General features: G+C 47.4%; 1 long non-coding RNA gene across 1 annotated transcript; it reads left to right on the top strand.

The window, feature by feature from the left end:
- The first annotated feature begins 797 nt into the window (after nucleotides 1-797).
- Nucleotides 798-2,185, top strand: LOC144249982 (uncharacterized). Its single transcript, XR_013342354.1, has 3 exons — nucleotides 798-843; nucleotides 1,010-1,126; nucleotides 2,116-2,185. It is a non-coding gene; the product is annotated as an uncharacterized LOC144249982 (long non-coding RNA).
- Nucleotides 2,186-10,220: the final 8,035 nt, after the last annotated feature.

The following is a 10,220-nucleotide window of genomic DNA, read 5'->3' as shown; positions in this document are numbered from 1 at the left end:
ATGAAGAGCAGGAGGAAGAAGAAGAAAAAGAAGGAGGTGAACTGAAGGAAGGGTGGAGGGAGATACACAAGAAGAAGAACAAGAAGGAATCATGTAAGAACAAGAAAAAGACCCAGAAAGAACTACAAGAAGATGCAGGACAGAAAGAAGAGCCAGAAGTAGAACAAGAACCAGAATACAAGTACCAAGCAGACAGCTCATGATGAGAAACAAGGGGAAGGAGAGCGAACCTAGAAAACAATAGAGTTCTCCAGAGTACCACCCTGCTGAAGTCCTCCCATGTTCATGCCCAACACACATCTGATGGATACCACCTCCCCTCTGCGTATTCATCCATGAGTGGATTCATCCAGGGCAAGTGGATGAATTCACCCACCATCCAACGCTTCCCTGAATGCCCATGTGTAAGCATGGCTGCCCTGGGGAGAAAGGCCTAAGCACAGGAGCCTTTGCCAATCCTGATGCAAAGCCTAGCAGTGTCTCTTTGGCAGATCCAACCTGCACTGAGAAGTTCTGGGGCCCAAGGTGCTGTTTCCTTTGCCAGGTGCTCTTTTGGTTTAGAATCCTGCACATCATCTTCTCCAGGGAAGAATCATTGAGGGAGTCTTTGGTGGCACTGTAGCTGGATATGAGGGTTCTCAATTCTGGTGCAGGCTCGCCCTGGCGGAGACTCTCAGGGGTTGTGTGTGTTTTGTGGTATAATCCTTGAGTGCCACCTAACAATTCTCTCCACTTCGCTCTGCAGAAATCAAGGTCCCTGACCACTCACTCATGGATCAGTCCATGCATCCGCAGATAAAATATTTAATCGTGAAGAAACGCCCCGAGGTCAAGCGAAAGGAGGTAAACACCTACCTTATTCAAGCTGTACTTGTGCTGCCATTCCACTCCCACCTGAGGAAATAAGAAGCCTCATCACCTGGACATATGGGCTAGAAGCCCATAGAGCCAACTGACAGGCTGGGGTGGCTTTCTGTTTCTGGATTTGCTGATGTTCCATCTCCCACAGTTCTCAGAATCAACCTGCAAGTGCTCCAGGCCGCTTTCCCACAAGCCGGTGGGAGACACCTGCTTAATTCGTGTCCACTTAGAAACACAAAGTCCAAAGATGGCCAAGAAGGTCCTGGTAAGCCTGGGAGCAGGGGTGTCCCCTGGTGCTTACACCTGGGTGGGGAGCAGACACTGGTCCAATACTATGGACTACTCATGCCCTCTTGCATTTGGAGTTTCTGGATGATCAGGAGGATAGATCATCCAGAAGGGATGAGGAATCAAGAAGGGAGAGGTCAGTGTGAAGGGCTGGAGCTGAGATGAGGGAGAGTAGCAGCTTGTCCACCACCATGTCTGAGGGAGTCTGTGTGTCAGGTGGCAGCATGCAGTCCAGAAAGGCAGAGGCAGGTATGGGTGACAGATGAGAATAGGACAGGAACTAGGTTGCAGGTTCCCCTGTATGGGATGCTGACGTCTATGGAGGAGGACAGCAGTGTGAGGTTCTGCATGTTCCTTGAACAAGGAGCTGAGAGAGTCTCTCTGCAGAGTCGATAAGGATGTAGAGCAAGCACACTAAATGTCCAGGTAACCCAATGACCACCCTTGCCGGATGAGGTGCCCTCCTACACCCCAGCCAGCACTGAGCCAATGGAGGCCAGGAGCTCTCGTGGCTATCTTTCAGCACTCCTGTGTGTGGTCATGTTCCTGGGTCTGATTTGGGCCCTGGCAATCCAGACCAAAGCCTCTAGGTTTTGTGCCTAGGCCATTCCCAATGCCGTCTGCATCCTCAGGCAGACCTGGGATCTTGGAGGCTATTGTCCCATTCCTCCCAACTTGTGGGATGAGATTGCATCTGTATGCAGGTAGTGGGGTCCTTTCACTTCGAGAGGAGTGCAGCTCCACAAATAGCAATGGCAGGCCCAGGAAGTCCAATGTACAAGGATTGGGCTAGTAGCCTATGGGAAGAGCCCACGCGATGAGCAGGAGGCCAGCCTCAGGTAGTAGGGTCTTGGATGTTGCCTTTGTATTTAGAGTGGAGGTGCCTCCAGAATGCGCCTGCCCACTGTCCTTGAGTAGTCACTTCAAGGCCCATTTCCTGAAGGCCTGTCTCCCATGCTGCTCCAGGTGACCTGCCACGATAGGGCTCCTGTCGTCATCCGCAGGGCCCTCGAGCGCCACTTGCTTACTCAGGAGAAGCCGGAGGATTATGAGCTGGGCCAAATCATCTCTCACCATCAGAGTAAGTGGGACAATCAGATGACAGAGAGCAAGGGTCAGGATGTGGACTCAGGTCAACTCTTAGCACCAAAGAGTAGTCTCTGACCCCCAAGAACACTCCAACAGGTGTGTTGGGTTCGTGCACAAAGCCAACTGCACTTCTGCTGGTGTAAGCTCTCCAGGTGTTTTGGTATACCCCAGTGGCTAGTGCGGCTCCCCACCAGGTGCCCTGCCCAGGACATGAACAGGCATCCAAAGCTGACATCTTTGAGGAGTGAGGAGGAAAGCCTCTTTCCAGGAGCAGTATGCTTTCATGGTCTGGGATAGGAGTGGTTTCAGAGGAACATGGGAATGCATGGGCTAAAGAGGGAACTGGCATTTTGTGGACTGAAGCGGTAGGATTGAAAGCCTTCTGTGTGACCAGAAAACCACTGCTTTGGCAGAGCATTGCCAGGATTCTAGCAAGCAGTAACAGGATGAAATTGGGAAGAAAACACAGCCTGGGAGACAGCTTGAATCATCTGTCTTTGCATAAATTCCATGGTCTTCTGTACCTGAGTCCACTTGCCAAGGAGTGATCACAATAGCCAGGTTATGATCCCTAACTAAAGTCAGATGAGGGCTTCCTGAGCACGTAGCCACAAAGCTCATCTGATAATAATGCCAGTGCTTTTTCGTTGGTTGGTTGGTTGGTTGGTTTTTGTGAGCCAAACACCTCAGCAGCCATTATCCCAGCCTATGTATGCTGAAGACCACCATCCCTATGAGTTCTAGGATCACTTGTCTCCTATCTTAACCTACTGTTAGGTTAGTAGAATCTATGGAAGAAGAAGTCTATCTGGGGCCTTGGTAGCCTTAGAAGTTCATAGCAGAGATCTCCACATCCAACCCAGAAGGGATGGAGAACAGGCTCTAGGTTAGAGGAGGGCAACAGAAAACACATGTTCAGAGGAAGGAGAAGCGGGCTGTTGTATTCCCCCACTTGGGGTCATGGCACCACTGGACCATACACCATGTTGGAGGGAAGCATTCCCTTTGCTGGTCTTTGGAACCATTGTTCTCAATAGGGTAGCATTTGGGATGTGGCCTCCATTCTCAGAAGCCTGGTTCACATGGAGGTGGGCTCCAGCAATGCAGAAGCATGGCTCTAATGTTGTATCCATGCTGGTCAGCCTGTCCTCACTGTGGCCATACTTGAGGAAAATAACTCAGAAGAGGAATCCTAGGCCTTTTCTCTGGGTTTCATAGCTTTCTCTTTGGTTGTGCACTGAGGCTGTCCATAAGGCTCTAGTGTGTGGCAGTGGAGAGCTCCTCAGCCCTTGCCACAAAGGCATAGACTGGGAGAGAGAGAACGAGGCTGGGAGAGAGGGAGAGAGAGAAAGACGGAGAAGAGAAGGAGGACCTCTACTTGGAGAATGAGGATTCAGTGGATCCTACAGGAACAAGGTACTGTTGCCCAGGGCGCAACCCTGTTTAGGTCTTCCTCCAACCATACCCAACATTTCTTCCAGTCCCTCCCACCTCCCAGTAGAGTATTCATCTTGAATAAGAATTTCATGATGGCATTAGAGCACTCACCATCCAATGCTTCCCTCCAAACCCACCTATGAAGATGGCTCATGTGGGGACTGAATCTTCGGCACAGGAGCCTTTTGTGGGAGATTTCAGGTGTAAATCTAGTGGTGTGCTTTGGCAGATGTAAGAGGACCTGGGATGTTCTGGAGTCCAAAGCCTTCGGTAGGAACCGACATTAGGTCTGTTGAAGTTCTCTGCCTAGTTCTTCCTCAGGGAGGACTGTGGAGGCTGTCTTTGTTGGTATTGGTGCTGAATTGGAGAGCTCTCAGGTGTGTGGCTCTGGCCTTTTCTGGCACAGGCTTTCAGATGTTGGGGTGTCCTAGGGAGCACCTCCTGAGCCACCTTATTTTGTACACCCCTCTCTCCCCAGAACTGAGGATTCCAGCGCAGGCCAACGTATTTTATGCAAAGAAGCCTCACACAAAACCCAACTTCGTGCTGAGGAAAAGGAGCCTCTCCCAAAAGAATGATGGGTGGATCCGGCCTCAACCTCCCTCTCGTCCTGCAAAGAAGGCTCCTGCCCTCCTGAGGATGCTTGCAAAACCATTCTGCTGCTGTGTGCCTGGGCAGGGCTGAGGCAGCCCAGGAATATTTACATTGATTACTATTTTCTTCAAAGTTTGAATCTATAGTTTGCCATTGTCCTTGACCTTGTTTAGTAACACAGTTGTTACTCTATCCTGTATTTGTTGTTTCCATTAATATATTATTATTTTAAAATATATATGTTTTTGTTACCTGATCTACTGTGATGATTTGAGTATACTAAATGTAGCAGTGATTCCTAAAGAACACATCCAAACCAACAGGAAAATGTTTCATTCTATCAGCAAGAACTTTGGTTTTTAGGAATTTGGCAGATGGCATTATCTGAATCAGTTTTCCAATGGGGGCAATGAAGTATCGGCTATCATGGTACAAACACAAAGACACACAAACACACACTAGAGCACACACACACACAAACACACACTAGAGCACACACACACACACACACACACACTAGAGCGCACACACTCACTGAGAGATAGATACACAGATGGAGTTGGTCTCTTCTGAAATACTTTGGAGATGTGGTTCTGATTTCTCCCATTTTGGAGTATTTTCAATTGCATAACGTGTCTTGCAAATGAATCCCATGTCTGAAGAAGACATGCATGTGTACTTCACATGCAACTTTCCACATAACCAGAAGGTCATGTCATGTAATATTTTTCATGCAGCTGTGTTTTGACTGTGAACCATCCCATGAGGTCAGCTGTGGAATTTTCCATTGGTAGCATCACAATGGGGATCCACTCTTTGGATTTGAGGATATTTCTGATTTTTTTGATTCAGATTGGAATGATCTGTCTATCTAGCTAGCTATATGATTTTTTGATCAAAATTGTGCATTTGATGATAATGAATGACATGCATATAGGAATCTGTAGACTCTAGACAATGAATGAATGTCTACTGTTGCCTGGACTATTCTGCAAAGTCCTGTAGCATTTGAGCATGTGTGAGAGCTTCATAGGGTTTGCAAAATGTCCAGGTCAGATGGTCCTGCATGAGGCTGAGCTCCTAGTGGTCTCCTCCACAGCATAAGGGCCAAGAAGAAACCCACTTCCACACAGAAGATGGGATGCTACCTTATGAAGGTGATTGTAGGTGTGAGACCCTTTTGCTAGGACCCTTTTTCTATTGGGCCAGAACTGTGCTCTGAATGTGCTTGCTGAGAAGAGCTTGGAATTTCCTGACTGAAGCAGTTCGTGAAAGCTGCTTCCACTTGCAGGAACAAAGTTTGTTCTCCTTGAGCACTTTGGGTTGACCCTGGTTGAACTAGAGTGTGTCAGAAGCACTTGTAATGATTGACATTCATGGTTTCACATTGAAGCCTCTGTGCCATCATTCAACCACTGATGGCTGCAGGTGAGGCCCCTGCCTTTCAATGAGTTTTATGAAAAAATAGGAGTTTTGGATTTCAATGAACCTTTGGAGAACTGATCTTCTCAGCATTCCTCTTGCCTCCCCAAGTTGGGTGATGTCAATTATACAGGCTTCCTTGGGAGCACACATTTTATATTGGGCTGGAATTGGACTCTGGATGTGATTGCTGAAAATAGCTGGGGAGAGGGAGAATGGAAGCCATTTGCTGCAAGCAGTTTCAATTTGCTTTGTTGATTAACTTTCTTGTAAGTGGGCTCATGCTGTTTTTTTCTGTGTGACCTAGAAGAAAGCAAAACTGCTTCTTACAGGTGACAGGCATGCTTTCAGATTGAAGCCTCTGTGCCATTGATCAAAAACAGTTCACTCATGTGGGCACCTGCACTTCAAGTGAATGTTGTAAACAAGTGTGACAAATGGATGTCAGTGAGACTTTGGAGAACTGATCTTCTCAGCTGGTACTCTTTTTCCCTGAAAGTTGGTGATGCTAGATTCAAGAGATCTCTTTCTGGCACCCTTTGTGTTTCATGCCTGAACTGTGCTCTGAAAGGGCTTGAGGAGGACAGCTTAGAAGTGCAGAAGTGAAACTGTTTGTGGAAGCAGCTTCAAGTGGCACAAGCTAACTTGTTCTCAGTGAGCACATGGGGATTTTCCCTGGTTGAAGCAGTGTGAATGAGAACGGCTTCTCAGAGCTGGTAGGCATGTTTGCATTTGGCAAACTTTGCCATCTGTCACACAGAGTGCCTTCCATGAAACCTGCATTTCCAGTGTTTCCAGAAAGGTCTGATGAGTGGGTTTCCATGGAATTTTGTGGAACTGTTCTTTTCAGCAGTCCTCATTGCCTTCTCAAAATTGGTGATCCTGGGTGCAAGGCTTCTCTTGTCAGCCAACATTGTATTTTGGGCCTGACCTCGGCTCTGAATGTGCTTGCTGAGAGTAGTTTGGGAGTGCAAAAGTAAAGCAGTCTCTCAGCAGCTTCAATATTCAGGAGCTCATTTTGTTCTCAGTGAGTACATTGGGTTTTGTCACTACTTAAACTGGCATGAAGAACCACCGCTTCTCAGAGGTGGCAGTTTCCCTCTGAAGCGTCTGTACAATTGGTCAGTGTGAGTTCAATGCAGGCAGGCACTTGGATTTCAAGTGAATTCTGTGACAAACAATTGAGCAATGGATTTCAATCCACCTTGCGGAATTGCTCTTCCCAGTGGGCCCACAGTTCTCCTCCAGTTGCTGAACCTAGGTCCAAGGGCTCTCTTGCTAGCACTCTTTGCATATGGGCTGAAACTGTGCTCTGAGTGTGCTTCCTGAGAATATTATGGAAGTGCAGCACAGAAGAATTTTGGCAAGCAGCTTCCATATTAGGAAATGACATTTTTCTCATTGTGCCCATTGAGCTTTGTACCTGGCTGAAGTAGCCTTAAATCCAATGGCTTCTGAGAGCTAGTAGGCACAGTTTCCATTGGAAACAACTGTGCTCTTGGTCAATGGTAAGTTGGTTGCTGTCAGGCACTTGCAGTTTCAATGAGTTTTTAGAAGAAGGAGACCAAGGGAATACAATGAAACCTGTGCAATTCATTTCCTAATTAATGTTGGTGATGCTAGACCAGAATGGACTTTTGCAATGATACTTTGTCATGATTTTGCAGGAAATGTGTTCTGAATGTGCATCCTGAGATGCATTTGTAGGGGGCAAACAGAAAAATTTTGTGCACGAAGAAGCTTTGTTCTCAGTGAACACGTGGCGGTTTTTCCCTGGTTGAACATGCAGGAAGCAGAACTTCTTGTCAGAGCTGATGGCACCGTTTCACATGGAACCATCTATGCACTCAGTAAAGCACAGATCATTGCAGACAGGCTCATGCAATTTCAAGATAGTTTTCAGAATCTGCTTGAGGAATGGATTCCAAAGAATCTTTGAGGAATTGATCCACCCAGCAGTCCCATCGCTTCCTATCTGAGCAAGTGCTCCGAGGTACAAGGGCTCTCCTGCTAGCACACTTCGGATATTGAGCCTGCACTGCTCTCTGAATGTGCTCGGTGAGAAGAGTGTGAAGTGCAGAAGAGAAGCAGGTGTGCAACAGCTTCAATTGCAGGATGTAAAAGTGTTCCTAGAGAGCACATTGGGATTTGGGCTTGGTTGAACTAGTAGGAATTGGAACCCCTTCTGAGAGCCAGCAGTCACGGGCGTTACTTAGAAGTTTCTGTGTCTTGTATAAAGCAGAGTTTGTTGCTCATGGGCACCTTCATTTCCAGTAAGTTTTCAGAAAAAAATTGAGAAAAATATTTCAATGAAACTCTGGGCCATTAATCTTGTCAACCGTCCAATGTTCCACGTGAATATTGGTGATGTCCCAAGGGATCTCTGGGTAGCACAATTTGCCCTTTGGGTGTAAATGTCGTCTGAACATGCTGGCTGAGAAAAGCTTGGAAGTGCAGAACAGAAGCATTTTGTGCAGGCAGCTTCCAATTGAAGGAACGGTCTTGTTCTCTGTAAGCATATTGAGGTTTGTTTCTGGTTGAAGCTGCATGAAGTGGAACCGCTTCTCAGAGCCGGCACTCTCAGTTTCTCTCTGAAGCATCTGTTCCATTGGAAATTCAGATTCCCTGCATGAAGGCTCCTGCATTTCCAGTTTGTTTTCTGAGTAAGGGGGAACCACTGATTTCAGTGAAACATTGGCAAATGGATTTTCTTCAAAGAGCAGCTTTCCTCTTTAACGTTGGTGATCGGAGCTACAAGGGTTCTCTTATAGGAGAGCTTAGAAGTTCAGAAATGAAGCAGTTCATTCAAGCAGCTTCCACTTGTGGCAGTAAAGTGTGTTCCCAGTGAGGAATTTGTGGCTGTCCCTGTTTGAACTAGAGTGCTGCACAATGACTTGTAATAACTGGCAGACACAGTTTCACTTTGAAGCCTTTGTGCCATCAGTAAACCTGTTTGTTGCATGCGGGTCCCTGCATGTCATTTACCACTCAACTCATCCAAGTCCAGCACGGTAGTGGTTCTCGGAATCAAAAAAAAAAAAAGAATTGTAAAGTGTCTATTGAACACGAAGCTCACACATAGGCAAGGAAGGCTGTGCTTGAAAACTCCTCAGGCCCGTACGGGTGTCTTCAGCTGAGAGTCTGTAGCATTTCCTCCTGGGGCCTCTTTTCCAGTGATGCTGCTGCCCTGCCCTCACCAGCTTCCCTCCCTTTCCCATCTTTCCTCTCTCTGGTCTACTCCTCAGATCCCATCCTCCCTTCAATAGGGCCTCATCCAGGCCTCTCCATTCTCCACATTGATGTCTCTCAGCAGGGAGGACTCCTCCATGCTTGGATGGCAGGGCTGTGATCACCTGGGAAGGTGGAAATAGGAGGATTCCAGGGGGCTGATGGTGTTCCTAGCCAGGGTGCTGGTCACTGCAGTGCTTTTAATCTATGGATCTCAAGGAGCCTTATGCTGCAGATTCGTGTACTTCTGCATGTGTATGCACACAGTTCTTCATGTGGGGGAAAAAGCAATGTCTCCAAAGTTTGCTTTATATTATACTCAACTGGTAATTTACAAACCCCAGTGTCCCATCTTAGCCCAGAGCTATTCCATCAGCCCAGGGCCAGTGGGTGGTCCAGCGGTCAGTACTATGTACAGCTCCCAGGTAGCTCCAGTGTGCAGCTGAATTTGACAGCCAGTGTACCGTAGGATTTGCCCTTGAGGTTAGAACTCACTGACTTCCTCTTATGTCATTTGACTGGTCAGGAAGTCTCATTAACTATCTGTGAAATCTTCAAGTTAGCCATCTCTGGTCATTTCTACCCCTGATGGCACCTGGTTCAACAGCTTGTTGTTGGGTGGGGTCGGTCATAGGCAGTCCTGGGACACAGAGAGGGACAGGAAGACCATAATGTGGAATGGTGGTGTAGAGAGTAAGGGTGGGGCCAGAGCCCACACTGTGGTTAGGGTAGGGAAGGGATCTGAAGAGACTACCTTGAAAGCGAGCTCTGGCTGCGTTAACCAGGAATCAGGGACTGGAATTGGAAGACATGACAGGGCTTCTGACTAGAAAGGACACATCCTCCTGGGCTGAGTTGGAGGTCCATCGAGGCAGAGGAAAACAGAGAGGATGCAGGAGAGGGGGATGGTCTAGATCACAGAGCAGCTCCGTCATCATATCTTAGAGAATGGATTTTTTTCTTCCAGTTCTTGGTAAATGCTAATTCATTCATGTGTTACATTCACATCCACCTCGTCCATTGGAAAGGCCATTCAACCACCACAGGCAGTGATATCTTGGTGGATGTGTGCATTGTAAAAGGAGGTGAGGTTGGTGCCAATAGAGTGTGTGGGTGCTCAGGCATTGGCAAGCTTGCTTTGGAGAGTGAATCTTCTAAATGTTATTGGGCTGGCTTTTGAGAGCTCCTCTGGTTTGGCTAGATTTAGAATTCTTCCACACAATTAATCCTGATGTACATTTTAGAGAGCATTTTCGCTGAGGAGAAGGTTGGGGGTGTGGAGCTGTGAGCATTAACATCTA

The sequence above is a fragment of the Urocitellus parryii genome, chromosome 13, assembly GCF_045843805.1.
Source record: "Urocitellus parryii isolate mUroPar1 chromosome 13, mUroPar1.hap1, whole genome shotgun sequence".
In the NCBI taxonomy this organism is placed as follows: Eukaryota; Metazoa; Chordata; class Mammalia; order Rodentia; family Sciuridae; genus Urocitellus; species Urocitellus parryii.
Note: the sequence above shows the minus strand (reverse complement) of the source record. Positions and strands in the feature narration are given on the sequence as shown.